This window comes from Tenrec ecaudatus, chromosome 12 (assembly GCF_050624435.1).
Source record: "Tenrec ecaudatus isolate mTenEca1 chromosome 12, mTenEca1.hap1, whole genome shotgun sequence".
Lineage (NCBI taxonomy): Eukaryota > Metazoa > Chordata > Mammalia > Afrosoricida > Tenrecidae > Tenrec > Tenrec ecaudatus.
The window spans coordinates 17742102-17757100 of NC_134541.1; the positions used below are offsets into that span (position 1 = coordinate 17742102).

The 14999-nt window shown below is 50.5% G+C and overlaps 1 pseudogene; it reads left to right on the plus strand.

Annotated features, from left to right (window-relative positions):
• The first annotated feature begins 2563 nt into the window (after window positions 1-2563).
• LOC142422488 (large ribosomal subunit protein eL33 pseudogene) lies at window positions 2564-2896 on the plus strand (annotated as a pseudogene).
• Window positions 2897-14999: the final 12103 nt, after the last annotated feature.

The following is a 14999-nucleotide window of genomic DNA, read 5'->3' on the forward strand; positions in this document are numbered from 1 at the left end:
CCCCACTCTCCCCGACGGCCTCCCCTCTGCAGCCAGGGCATCTTTTGGAAACACTAAGCAGACTGGGCCTCTCCTCTTAAAACCCTTCTCTAGCTCCCTTTTGCCCTGCGGATAAAGTTCAAATTCCGTGACACAGTTTACTAGGCCCTCTGTCATCTGATCACATCCTCATCCCACCTCCCCCCTCCCCCCGCACTCTGTCCCAACTCCCAGCTGTGCTAGATGCTCACCCCTGGACTTTTGCTCTTGCAGTTCCCTTCTGCTAGGAACGCAGACCATGCCAGTGACTCTTCCTCTTGTTCACAGCCCTTTCCTCGCAGTCTCCACATCGCCTCCTGGAAGTCTTTCTTCTCATGGCCTGCCCAGCCCACTGCCCTGTGCTGCCCAGTCTCGGTGCTCACTGTCTGTGCCAGTACCCACCTGGCTGCCCCCACTCACCAGCCACTGGAAGGCGGAAGCAGGGCTCCCAGCCCCGTGCCCGGCAGAGAGGGAGTGCTGGGCAAAGCCACATGTTCAGAAACCAACAATAAAGCCTTAGAGTCGCACAACCATCAAGTCTTAGAATTGCAAATTTGCTGAAACAGGAGGCGAAAATCTCTCAGAATCATATGACTATAGCCCGAGAGAGTATCTGAAATCAGAAACGAAGAATCTCAGAAGCTCTGCCTCTTTTGGCTTGGAGGAATTCTTGCCGGGGCATCTTGTCCAAGGATGGTGAGGGGAAGTCTCAGTTGTGGTCTTCTGCGTAACTGGATTTCTAATTGTACACACATTTATGCAAATATTGTATTGCACCTGCTTCTTACACACATTGAGTTTTATAATGTGTCCTTCTATTGCATCTACTGGATACCTGACTTATCTATTTGTCAATATAAGCTCCACACCTTCAATCTACCAGAGACGGTGCTAGGGAATGATATTCGTTCTGTCGATCTGTATAGCAAAACACCCTGGCTCTGGAGAGGGAGGGGGGAAAAAAAGAGGACCTGATGCAAGGGGCTTAAGTGGAGAGCAAATGCCTTGAGAATGATTGGGGCAGGGAATGTATTGATGTGCTTTATACAATTGATGTATGTACATGTATGGATTGTGGTAAGAGTTGTATGAGTCCCTAATAAAATGTAAAAGAAGAAAAGAGAAAAAAAATGATTAGGGCAAAGACTGTACAGATGTGCTTTATACAATTGATGTATGTATATGTATGAACTGTGAAAAGAATTGTATCAGCCCCAATAAATTGTTAAAATAAATAAATTTAAAAAAAAAGACTAAAAAAACAAAACAAAACAAAAAAAAAAACACCCTGGCTCAAACATTATATCTGTGTGTGCATGTGTGCGCATGCCCATGTGTGCACAAACACTATACACTCAGGGGCAGCTTAGCTGGATATGGGAGAAAAGTGGGGCATTCGACTCCTGTAAAGAGTAACAGTCTCAGAAGCTCAGAGGGACAGTTCTCCCCTGTCTTACGGGGTCGCTAAGAGTCGGCATCGAATCATGGCAGTGAGTTTGGTTTCGTTGGACACTTCGGGTGCAGCACTTCTCAGGAATCAAAGTGCCCGATGGAACTAAGAGCATCTGAAGGGTTGATTGGGAGACAACCCACTTGGCTGGAGATCTCCGCACCCCTACGTGTGAATCTCAGGATAGAGCTGAGGTTGGTTTCCCGACAGCTAGTGATCCCAGCAACAGGACGGGACACCACAGTGACTTTTCTGTTTCAAGTGTTATTTATTATGTTTTTGCTGCTGATTATGTCCATAGCAACACACACACACACACACACACACACACACACACACACACACACACACCCAGGCTCCTACCGACATAATTCAGTGACCTCAATTCCCTTCTTCAAAACCATTCTCAAGTTGCTGTGTGCTGCCATGGATCCTATAGAGATAGACCTTAGGGGAACACAGTGCTCAAAGCATCCGTGTGTACTAGTTAAACCATGTGTACTAGTTTATGTGCACTAGTTAAACTATGTGTACTAGTTAAACTATCGTTCAGATGTAAGAAGACTTCGAGGGATGTTTATGGTTTAAGACGGAAAGATGATCTCAGGACAATCAGAATTCTGTTCGACACACACTTCCCCCTTTTGGTCAGGAGTCTTCCATGGACTCGTTGACCAAAGTGTTCAGTAATAGTAGCCTGGCACCACCAGTTCTTCTGGTCTGATGGAGAACGAGGCAGTTGTTCACAGGTTCCATCCCCTCCGTGGGTCCCTGACCCTCCTCCTCCTCCTGTTACTCCAGGTGAATGGAGACCAAGGACTGTTCCTTGAATGGCAGCTTTCTTTCCCTCTTTCTTTCTTTTTTGCTAATTCAATGTTCACTGTGACTTTATAAAACAGTAACAAAGAATAAGCATCAACTAGACAGAGCGGGCTTCAATGGAATAATTCTATTTTTCAGTGTACAAAGTAAGAGGTATACATAAAACTTCCCATTCTAAGTCTAAATGTAATCCATTAAAAATTACAACTGGCTTTTCCCGCCAGATTGGAGCCCGTGGAGGTCTGCTGGGAACAGGACTTCTAAACAGCAAGTATGTCCAGAAGGCTGTGGTCCAAGGCCTTCTTTGCTGGCTATAAACGGGGTCTTCGGAACCAGAGGGAGCACACAGCTCATCTTAAAACTGAAGGTGTTTACACCCGAGATGAAACTGAATTGTATTGAGGCAAGAGATATGCTCGTGTGTACAAAGCAGTGAACAACACAGTGATTCCTGGCGGCAAACCTAACAAAACCGGAGTCATCTGGGGAGAGGTAACTCGTGCCCATGGAAATGGTGGTGTGGTTCGGGTCAAATTCCAGAGCAACCTACCTGCTAAGGCTATTGGACACAGAATCCGTGTGATGCTGTGCCCCTCAAGGATTTAAACTTGAAAGTAAATAAATAAAACTGTGCATTTAAACATTAGGAAAAAAAACTGCAACTGAAACTTTAAAGACTATAAAAATGATGTGGTTCTATATGCACTTATGTTTCTGTAGCTGTACTGGTGGCACCAAGGGTTAAGCACTGGCTGTTAAAAGGCTGGTAGTTTGATTTGATTATGTATCAAAACAGTCGAGTACTCAGATGCTAGCCCAAAGGCTAGTGGTTGGCACCCTCTAATGGGCTCCTTGGGGTGGATTTGGCACATGAGTCACCATGAATGGAAATCAACTCGATAGGGCCCAACCGTATGTACACATGCATCTTCCTAATCATATATGCATTCCTGTATACAAAGTACACAGTATAAAGCAACAGATACTTCTCAGACATAACCAAACAACGCTGGGCTTGGTTGTCTGGGTGCCGAAGACACAGTACAATTTGGTCAGTAGGCAAAGGATAGTTCATAGAGTTTATGTTCTACCTCCTGGAATGTGGTGAGTATTGACTGGGGCCTTAAAAGCTTACAACCATCTAATATTCAAATATTTGTCCCTACTTGTCTGGTGACGAAAGAGAAATTAAACCAGGACTCAGAAGAAGCTAGTCTACACAAATAATGGCTTGACTATCCTGAGATCCAAAGAACCAGAAGGTGCCTGGCTGCCACTCACTCGCCCCTCACCAGCCGTTCTGGTCAGGGCCACCACAGATGGACATTGATAGAATGAGAGGAAAATGAGGAAGATAATTCAAATTCTTAAAAAGTACAAGCATAAAACTCACGGAGACTAGAGGACTTCCCTAAGACTATTGCCCGCAAGATACACTTGAACATGGGGTGGGGACATCTGGCTGAGAAGTCATGAGTATCAGCTAACATCGCTCGCGGCCCCAAACAAGAGCGGCTCCAGACGTCACATTAGGGGTGAGTAGTGAGATGTATGACCAAATACAGCAGGCTCATTTTTCTGTTGACAATTTCATATGGCAAATGATGTTATAATATCCAAATGGCCCTTAACAGAACAAGGTTCCCCATCCCTGCTTTAAACCTTGAATCAAAACGATTCCCTTACAGTCACCTTTCAGCCAAACAACAGGCTGAGTCACAAAACGAACACCTGAGTACTGTGTGTGTTCCTTTGAAAACTCACCTATGAGACCAGTCAACGGTTTATTACCCTGCAGCAAAGAGGAGGCGGGGCCGAAAAACTAGGTTACTGGAAATGAAAGGACCAAACCAGCAGTGAGAATGTTGACACCATGTCGAAAAGTAACCGGCCAATGTCACCGAGCCAATTACAGAGAAACGGTGAAGTGGAAAACGCTCACTGAAACAAAGACATCAAAAGAATTTAGAGAATAAAATTGTCCTTAATCTCGAGGGACAGCAGAGAAGGGGGGAAGGGAGACTCCGGATAGGGCAAGATATGACAAAACAACGATGTATAAATTATCAAGGGCATATGAGGGAGGGGGGAGTGGGGAGGGAGGGGAAAAAAAAAAGAGGACCTGATACAAGGGGCTTAAGTGGAGAGCAAATGCCTTGAGAATGATTGGGGCAGGGAATGTATGGATGTGCTTTATACAATTGATGTATGTATATGTATGGATTGTGGTAAGAGTTGTATGAGTCCCTAATAAAATGTAAAAGAAGAAAAGAGAAAAAAATGATTAGGGCAAAGACTGTACAGATGTGCTTTATACAATTGATGTATGTATATATATGAACTGTGAAAAGAATTGTATGAGCCCCAATAAATTGTTAAAATTTAAAAAAAAAAAGAAACAACAACAACAACAAAAAAATTGTCCTTAATCTCAATAAACCCAACTGATTTTACCTCTTTTATGATTTAAGAAAGCATATATATATATTTAAAAGCCTTCACATATGAAATAAAACCTTCCAGAAGTTGTGATTCAAAATAAATCCAAGGGAAAAAATGGAGTGCTCTAACGGACCAATCTACACTTTACTGAAAATCAAATGATTTGTCACTTAGGAATCTAATTGAATTGAAATTCTTAATTGTTCTGGGAAGGCGGTGAGAAGGTCAATACTAACTCAATCTCAATAATGTCCAACCATAAAACTCAAACGAATGCACCATAAACTAAAGCAAATCTTTCCTGTAAAGAAACTAAACAGAACGGCATTTACGGAACAGCGTTTGGTTTGTCTAGGGGAGTAGAAAGCCTGGTCTTCCTCCCATGGAGCGGCTGGTGGGTTTGAACTGCTGAGTTTGAGGTTAGCAGCCCAAAGTGTAACCACTGTGCCACTTGGGCTCCCTCGTTTAGTTTATCTAAACACCACTACTTCATAACTCATCTATTGGGGAAATCTCCAGACACGAATCAATGAACTAGAAGGTTGAACAGAAGCACTCCACAAGATGCCAATGAACTGGGATGGCTCATGAAATCACGGAACCAAGATCCCACGAGAAGTTTGGTTGTAGCTTCAACAGACACTGTCCCCCCCAACCCCCTGCGTTGTGAATAAATTTGTCCGACGAGTTTGGCCGCTCCCACAGCAATCGGTTGGGCAACCCACCCTTAATACTTGAGATTCCCCCTCCCTCTCCACGGTAGTCCATAAGCAACAACCTCCCCTCTGCCCCTCCCGAAACCGGCCCCCCGCTCCACAGTGGGGTATGAGTCACTGCCTTCCATTTGGGGGTCCAGACCTGGGACAGGAGTTGTAGCAGTTCTATTTTCAGTTTCCTGAGGAGCCACCCCACTTCCCCCCACAGTGGCTCGTCCATTTTGCATTCCCCCCAGCAATTGGCAAGACCACCAAACTACCGTCCGGTTGACGCCCGCTCGTAGCAGCGCTGTAGGGGCTCCAAGACAGGCCATCTTTCTCCCTCTCAGGGGCTGGGAGGTTTGAGCCGCCCACCTTGAGGCTAGCAGCCCAGCGCTTCTCCCACAGAACCACCAGGAAGAAGTCAGTATTCCCACTTCACAGCAGCATCACCAACATTTACTGCTCGCTATTATTTATTTTTTTAAGTCGATGCCCATCCTGGTGGGAGTGAGATGGCATCTCACTGTGACTTTGATGACATCCTCTGGTGACCAAGCACACGGGGCATCACTCATGTGTTTGCTGCCACCATGTCTTCTACATTCTAGTCTCGAGGGGCACGCATTTCCATGCTCTTCTGGCGATCGCCTGCTGTTGTCAGGTACCATTGAACTTGTACCAACTGGCAGCAACCCCATGTCCAACAGAGGGACGTGCCAGTCCTGTGCCAACCTCACAGTGCCTCTTCTGTTTGAGCCCATTGTTGTAACCACTGTGTGTGGCGATCCATCTTGCCGAGGGTCCTCCTCCTTTTCGCTGCCCCTCTACCAGGCAGCAAAGCTCTTTCCAGGGACTGGTCTCTCCTGACATCATGTCTAAAGTATGTGAGATGAAGCCTCACCGCCCTTGCCTCTAAGGAGCATTCTGCCTGTATTTCTTCCACGTCGATGAAACGCTTGATGTTCTTCACCAGCGCCGTAATTCAAGGGCATCTAGTCTTCTTCAGTCTTCCTTAGTTGATGGTCAACTTTCATCAGCATATGAATGAGGCCATGGGAAATACTGTTGCTTGGGTCTCCTTAGTCCTCAAAGTCGTCTCCTTGCTATTCAACCCTTGAAAGAGGTTCCGTGCTGCAGACTTACCCAACGCACGGTGTCATTTGGTTACCTCGATCGACCTTATATCCTTTGTGAGGGGACCACAAAGTGGTGACAATACCAGCGAGGATCGCTTCAGGGCCACACAGCAACCTTGGACAAGACGGACACAGCACTTGCCAGCCCTGCCTGAATTCAGTCTGGAGGGTGGGGGGAGATGGAGGGAGACAATACCTTCTCAGGAAACACTTTTGGATTACTATAAGTCTTGAAGAAAACCAAATGAGATGTTTAGAGGCGGGATCGGCAAGCTATGACTATGGGTCAAATCCTGCCAGCGACCTGCTTGCGAATAAATTTTACTGGGACTCAGCCACACCCATTTGCTTACATGTTATTTATGGCTGCTTCTCACCTCCCTGCAGCTCTAAGTACTGTACCTGAGACCACATGACCTGCAAAACCTCAGCTTGTTAACCTAGTTGGTCACGGAAGGCATCTACAAAGGGTGGCATTTGATCAGAGCCTGAACGAGCTCGTGAAAGACGGCCGCCAGCAAAGGGAGTATTAGGGCAAAGGTTGTGGAATGGGAACTGGGGTGGGGTGGGGGCGTGCTGTGGAGCAGGGAGGGGGCCGAGGGGTCTGGGTTGGAGTGACCAAGGGGGAGAGTGGAAGCAGACATCTGGGAAGTGATCAGGAGTTGCTTCCTGAGGCCTTGCTGGCTAGAGAGGAGTTTGCATTCTGTTCTCATGATAGGAAGCCAAGGGAGGCTTTGAAGCAGGGAGAGGGCAGATGTAATGGGAGAAGTGATTCTCTGAGCAAGACGACATTTCTGTTCCCACCTTAAGTACATTTGTCCCACAACTCAGGGTCTCCAGAAGTACCCAGGGACAGGACCTTTGAACTATGTGTTCCAGCCTTGGCACTCCCTCTTACCAGGAAGTCCTTTCTTGTGGCCGAGTTTCTTGGCCTCCCTCCCCAGCCTGCCTCTTCTGGAGCTAGGAGAGCTGGTATTGGAAAGAATACTGGCTCTTGAACCTTGGATTCCAGACCCTGCCCTGCTCTGACTCAACCCCTGACCTTGGGTGAGCCAGGCCACCCCAACGGGCCTCAGTTACCCCCTGTAAACTGAGGAGCATTTAGTCTTGCTCGGCCCTAGGGGAGGTGGTCAAGGGCAGGTGATACCACTCACCTGTATCAGAGTCCCAGGAGAGCTGTAAGGCTGTTGGATGGCACAGCTTGAGCCTTGGCCAGACTGATGTCATTGACTTGGAGGATGAGAACCAGAAGTGGCTGGGTCACTGGACTGAAGGCCCGCTGCAAACCCTCCCAACAACAGGCAGACTTGCTGCTCTCAGGGTTCTTGGGATGGCAAACCTGGAATTGTTTGGCTGGGAAAATCCCTTTGAGAAGGACGAGAAGGAGCTGAGGTCTGCCACACGGCAGCCTTGGGTATTAGAAAGAGCGAAGGCCCTGCTGTCAGAGAGAGACTCAGACCCTCCGGCTTATCTGTCCTGGGCCTCAGTTTTCTCATCTGTGAAAGGGGAAAATGCATAACCCAAGGCGCTTCGACTGTGAGAGTACTCCTAGAGGTGGAATGAGCTGTGCATCGAACGAACCACAAGGTCAGTGGTTCAAATTCCCCCATCACTTGGTGGGGGAAAGATGAAGTTGTTTGCTTCAGTAAAACTTTAAAGTCTCAGAGACCCACAGGGGGCAGTTCTTGCTATGATTCAGAATAGGCTCAATGGCAGGGAGTTTGGGGGTTTGGTAAAAAGAAAACACACTGTCAATGAAATCATGATCCAATGATTTCTTATCACTTAGAATTTTTATTTGACATCTGCTAAAAGAGCTCTTTGAGACTTGGTTAGGCTTTTTGGGGCACAAATAAAAAAGGAAAATAGAAGTGAAATGAATCACTTGAGAGTCCCTAAAAATGTCTTCACACTCGGAGTCTAGCGGACTGAGGCCCCTTTTCCATCCAGAACATTCCTGGTCTATGCATTTCACACAAGATCGTCCCCGGGACACCAGCAACTTGGATCACGCAGCATTTCTTCTGGGAGGGCAGGTGTGCTGTCTTCCAAGTCACTTACTTCTTTTCTGCCCATCGTGATCCCCATGCTTTCTTGCCCTTCCCAGGTTTCTACGTGAGACCACGGGAACTCATGCCCCTGCCTAAGTGGTCCTGGCGTGGTTTGGGGGTGGGAAGCCCAGGGGTTACTGTTGTCAGATCACTGAAATAATGAGCTCAGCCAATTCGGTCAGGGCTGCCCTTGATCGGACCAAAAAGTGATGGCGAGTTGCATCCTGAGTCGAGGACCCATTCCTGTTCAAGAACTATCAGAATGCAAACAGAGGTGCGTGATGGGATTGAATAATCCTGCAGTAACTCTCGGGGTGTATGGGAGCGTGAGATAAGTCAGTGCCTGGCTCAGCAGCTGCCACTCCTTGGCCTTGCTCAACTCTTCCCTGGCCCCCCTCGGCCCCAGGCATCACCCTCGCAGGGCCAGCTCAAGTTTATGGCGACAATGGACAATGGCTGCCGCTGCCAGACATGATCTCAAAGCCATAAAGACGTTTACAGTTTCACTCTCCCCAGCTACCCCCACCCCAGATAAGCCAAGGGAGCCTTTCCCAAGGCCAGGGGCCGGGCCTGGGCGTTGTACACGTTGGGAAATGGAACATATTTTATGATCCCACTTCTCTAAAAATACCACGTTCTCATATCTTCAGCTTGAACCTGCTGGCAGAACTACCACACCTGTAGGGTGGGGGGTGGGAGGGCGCCATTCACACCCGCACGCTGTGCTTCCTAGGCCAATTAGGAATGGTGTGGACTGGGGACAGCAACCTGGGCTTTCTCGTCCTGCACTCGTGGCCCCTGTGAGGACAAGTGTCCTCTCCATGTCGGTAAACCATGACCGTCCCTGACATCCGCCTCCCCAACTCCCCGAGGGCCCGAGTAAGACAGCAGGCACACCAGAGCACGCAGCCTGGCTCAGATGCCCGTCCCTCGCCATGGGCATCAAAGAGGTCCTTCGGGGCCCTTCCCACCCTCAGAGGTTGCTCAGTCCACAGTGAAGTCCTCATCTCCACCTACCAGTTACAAAAACCGAAGTTTCATTTCCAAACCCTAAAATTTGCCTTTTCTATGTGTCGTTCAGCAAGCTTTGACAGACAGCCATGTAACATCAGCCCCGCACTCCTGATCCTGAGACGGACCTCTCCCCTACCGCCTGCCCCTTTTTAGTCAAGCCCCGCAGCCCCTGGCAACCCCTGGTGTGGTCTATCCCAATGATCTTACCTTTTCCAGAAAATGTCCTTAGGAGGGGAACAGGTAACTTGGCATCTCTGGGTTCTGACTTTACCCTAGGTTGCCCGGGCACGGGGCTTTGCTCATCAACATTTGTCAAGGGACAAACCCCCACGGGCCACGCTACTTCTGTGCACGTGCTGTGGTGACCGCGTCCTCAGCGCCATCGGACCAGCAGCCTTCGAATCTCAGCTGTGTCACCAACCGTCCTCATTCTGCATCTCCGAGCAGCCGCGTGTGCCTCAGAGGGTCTTTGGGTAAGGTGACTAGATTTTGACATTGGTAAAGCGGGACGCCATTGATAAAACTCATATCCTGGTGAAATAGCCACATGGCAGCTGAAAACCGTCTACCCTAGCTTGGCGTGCATTCTTTCCAAAAATCGGGACTTTTTTAAAACGCCGCGGGACTCGGGAAAAATTGTTAAAAATCTGGACTGTCCCGCTGTGCTCGCAGTGTTTGCAGATGAGGAAGTCCTCAATAAACCGCTGTCCTTGACATCCTGGTTTGGGTCTTCAGCCCACATCATCAGACACCTACCTGGGACCCTGCGATTCCAGTCGCTTAGGTCATGTTTTGTAATTTACATATGACACGCCAGCTTGAGAAAGGCAGACCAAAGGTGACCTGGGCACTACAAAGGAGGAAGTAGGGTGATCCCACCCATGTAGAACGACAAGCCATGCCTGCTTTTTGGAACTTTCTTTGGCTGATCAAGGAGCCTGTCTCCCAGTGTCCCTTCTACTTCTAATCTGCACTCCGAGGGGCGAGATTCCGTTTGGGATGAAGGAAAGACGTATCTTTAGAAACAACCTTTGTCGGGGGACCAGGAGGGGGAGATTGTCTTTAGAATTCCTAATTCCTCATCAGGACACATGGGTGGACAGAAGAAGCAGGCTCTCCAGCCTGAGCCTGGATCACCTGCGTGCTAACAGCTAGGCTACCTGGGACAGGTTCCCCCCCCTCTGGGAACCTCAGTCTGGGGCTCTGAAATGGGCTCATGAGACGTGCTGTGTGTCACCCAGGCTGCCCGTGTCTTCCAACAGATATGGAAAACAGGATTTGGCCGTGGCCGCCCATACTGAGATAGGAGATCAACTGGGGCAAAGGGCCGATGAGGTGGAAGAACCAAGGCCAGAGGAATTTATGGCAGCCCGAAGTTTATGGTCTTGATACGGGTCCCTACCCCCATGTTCATGCTGCCAACAGCCTGGACAGGGCTTCCCTGGTAACATTCATTAGAGAAGATGTTTCCTGGTCAAGTTGAGGGAAGCAAGTGTGTGTGTGTGGGAGTGGGGGTGGGGGGGGCAGGATCAGGCGGGGAATGAATGGGTGCTCAGGGATGTCGTGTGAAGAGTGTTGGGGGAGCATCCGTACCACCAGCAATGGCCCACATGACAAACCAAGACTTCTTCCTTAAGCATTGGCCAGCACAAGAGGGGGTCGGTGGATGGGTGCAGAGGGCCTTGCTGTTGACTGGACCAGGGACCACATAGTGGGGGATACACTACCCCATAGTCTGCGAGATATGATACAACAACCCACAGAGGTTAGGCTGAACAGGAGGGCCCCTGAATCGCTCCCGAAAGGAGGGAACAGGAGTCTGGTCTTGGACCCTTGCGCAGGTCGCTCAGCTGGAGGAAGGGCCACAGTGACTACAGACAGGGTTGGGAACTCTTGTTTTTGTTTTCAAATATAACCCTTGCTTTTAAGAAACCTGCCCCTTGCTAACTTGTCTGCCATTACAGGCCACTAAGCATGGCTGACCCAGGTCTCCAGGGGGACCCAGTACGGGCTCCATCCTAGACTCTGATGGGCTCTCTTGCCTCCCCTGCCCCCCACCACAGATCTGTCCATCACTCTCTCCCCCACGACACTCCTCTGCAGGAGAGAAGATCCAAGCCCACGGTATCAGCATTCAGAGAACTGGGAGTCAAGAGACTTGGGTTCAGTTACCACGTCAGCCCCTCAGGGTAAAGAACGCCCTCTGACCCTTGTGTCCTCCTCCGTAAAGAGAGGACCAACCATGATGTCTCTGATGGGGAACACTCCCGGGGGTGAGAGTGCTCGACACTAGCACACTCCCATCCTTTACTGCTCACCCACCCGCCACAAAGAGCAGATGCGGACCCCAGGAGTTAGAAAATACATGCACCATTTATTTTGTTTTATGCGCCTTTTTGGGGGGGGTTTGTTTGATGTTGCTGTTAAAAGATATGGGCAAGTAAGAAATGGGTGCTTGGGTTTGTTTTTTGTTTCTTTGCCCCATGGAGATGGCAGTGATGGGGCTGCAGGGACCAGCATGAAACCGGATGACCGTCACTGCCCAGGGAGAGGCTGACAGGTCTGAAGGAACCTTCCAGCTGAGGTGAGTCATCAGTTCGTTCAGCCAGGGTAGGGTCGCAGAACAGTTTGGCAAAAGCACTCGGCTTGGTCACCCCAAGAAATCCAGCCATGTCCATTTCGGGTTCGATACCCTCCCCTTCCTCTTTGCTCCCTGCACTCTGGGAGAGTGGGCTGGACTCTGTTGGCTCCTGTGGGCTGCCTAAAGAGGGGGCTGCCTTGGCTGAAGCATCATGGGGGCCAGAAAGGTGGAGGCTGGAGGGATGGAGACTGATTCCCGGGCTGAGAGATTGCTAGCCTTAAAGGGGTACCACTCCCCTACCCCTACCCCCAAGGATAATCCTGATCTCAATTTTGCTTCCTCCTTTGAGGCCCGAGCAACTTGGGTGTAGAGGAGCAAAGAGTGGGGATGACAATGGTGGTGATGGCCAGAATGAGCCCAGCTCCCTCCTCTGCCTTGACCCAGGTCTGCCAGAGCCCATCTGGTCAGGTTTTCTGGAGAACTGGAGTGAGGGGTGGCTGGGAAACACTGATGAGAACCTGAGCAGGGACCAGTCTCTTTCCAGAGCTTGGACCTGTCCTGTCTGACAGCACTGGGAGGTGCGGACATTTCTCTTGGACAGCCTACCTGCTTCGCTTATCTTTCAATAAAAGAGTAATGGGTCATGGTGGAATTCCTAGGCTCTGGGGGTTCTGTGCCATCCACTCAGGGCAGCTCTGGGCAGGACAGGTAGCCAGTCTAACAAGCCACTGTTGACCTAGGCATGGCCCAAGTCACAGGATGCATCTCTTTAGGTCCACTGGCTAATGGTATCTTCTAGAATGTTCCCACCGTTATCAATGGTGCTGGCTGCTTCTTCTGGGGACCTGGTGGTAGTGGTGCCCCCAGGCAGATTTCCTACCCTGCTTGAGCTCCCCATCTGTACTGTTTGGCCCCTCCCGTGTCTTCACCATTCCATTCCTAGGCTGCTGTGTCAGACCGGCCCCCAGCTTTCCCTCTCCCAGACTCGGGGAGGGAAGAGAGAAAGGGAGTCCAGGAATCATGAATTCTCCTTAATATTTATCCGCAAACAAGAGGCTGGGCCCTAAATAGTTTGGGGTAGGGGAAAGCCTGGGATCAATGCAAGTCCTAGGCAGGGGCAGGTCTCCGGAGACGGGGAAGGTATTTGTTTTTGAGGTTGGTGAGAAGGCCCAACGTCCCACAACTTGATCTGGGTGAGGAAAGAGAAGCCCTTCTGGCGAGCTTGCTCCACCATGGGTAAGACTTCCCATTCGGATCCAGTCGGATCTCGCCTAAGTTCAAGTCCCGCCTCTGCCTCTTGAGAGCAGGGTGAATTCCAGAGAAATCTGGCAACCTCGGAGAACTCAAGTTCACCTCCGACAGTGTCGCTGGGTAATTGGGAAGATAAACGAGGTAGGTGGGTACCATGTCCCCCCAAGAAGACAGTGCCTGGCTCTGAGGGATAATCCCTGCATAGCGCTGACCTGAGCCAGTCCATCTCTCCCTCACCATCCCTTCCTCTCCAGGCTCAACCTAGGCTATAGCTCGGGCCCCATTCCTTCTCACCCAGATCATACCACAGCCCCCATCTGACTCTCTAATTTCAACCTGGCTGCTGCTGCTGCTGCTGCTAGGTGCTGTAAGGTGGCACTAGCTCATGGGGACCAAACACAAGGTTCCCCAGTCCTGCGCCATCCTCACCATCATTGGTACGTTCACACCCAGGATGAACTTCTGGGGCCTCAATCTGGCACCCCAGAGCCCCGTGCTCTCCAGAGAGGCTTCTCTGCTCCAGACAGCCTGGTCTCTCTACCTACTTCCTCCCACCCATCTTCTGGCCCCCAGCCCTTGCCAGGTAGCCTCTCCTCATGTGTAATGCCGTCTCAGCGGGGCCCCTGGCTGTAGTCCCACCCTCCCTCTCCCAGGAGGCTTCCTAGGACTCTCCAGCCCTCGAGCAGTCATTACCACAGCAGATGTCCACCTGGGAGAGTTCTCTCCTTGCTGGAAGCCCACCACCACGACTCCAAACACCCACCCAAGGCCTTGAGGGAGGGAGGCGAGGTGGGGCCGTCCCTCCCAATAGGCCCCATCTATCCTCGGCTGCCTGGGGCCCCTGCGTGTTGGAAAATAGTCCTGGGATGAGGGGAGCCAGGGCTTCTTCCTCGACCTCTGGAGAGGTGGCTTTAGGAAAAGCAGGAGCCCTGCATGGTGCACACAGTTCATGTGCTCAGTTGCTAAGCGGAGGTGGGAGGTTCAAGTCCACTCGGTGGTGCCTTGAAAGAACGGCCTGATGGCCACCTGTTGGAAAGTTGGGCATGGGAGCCCCGGTGGGCTCAGTTCTGCTGACCCACGTGAGTGACTGCGAGCCCATCAGCGAGGCAGTGATGGCTTTGGTGCTGGTTCGGGCAGGGGTCTGGAGCGGGGATGGGGACAGCGTCTGAGGTTGGGTGGCAGAGTGGGGGGAGGTAAGGCAGTCACCACCATCCACCTTCAGAGGCGCTGTGTCTGGACCCTGTGATCAGGACAAGGCGAGGCGGAGGGAGAAGGGAGCCATGCTTAGGGAGGTGCCCCATGTTGTCTCTAGACAGCTGTCCTTCCAGGCAGAGGAGGTGGGGCGGGTACGGATGAAGGTGAAGGCAGTGGCCTCGGCATCACAAAAGCTGTCCATGGCAGCGGAGGGCTCTCCAGTCAGCGTGTCCCCACGTCAAAGCCCCATTGTCCAGCGCAGAGGGGGGAAGGGCGGCAAGGGGATGTTCTCCTCGGCTCTTGACCTTGAGCCCTTTGCCCTTTCTCTTACTGTTCTGGGAC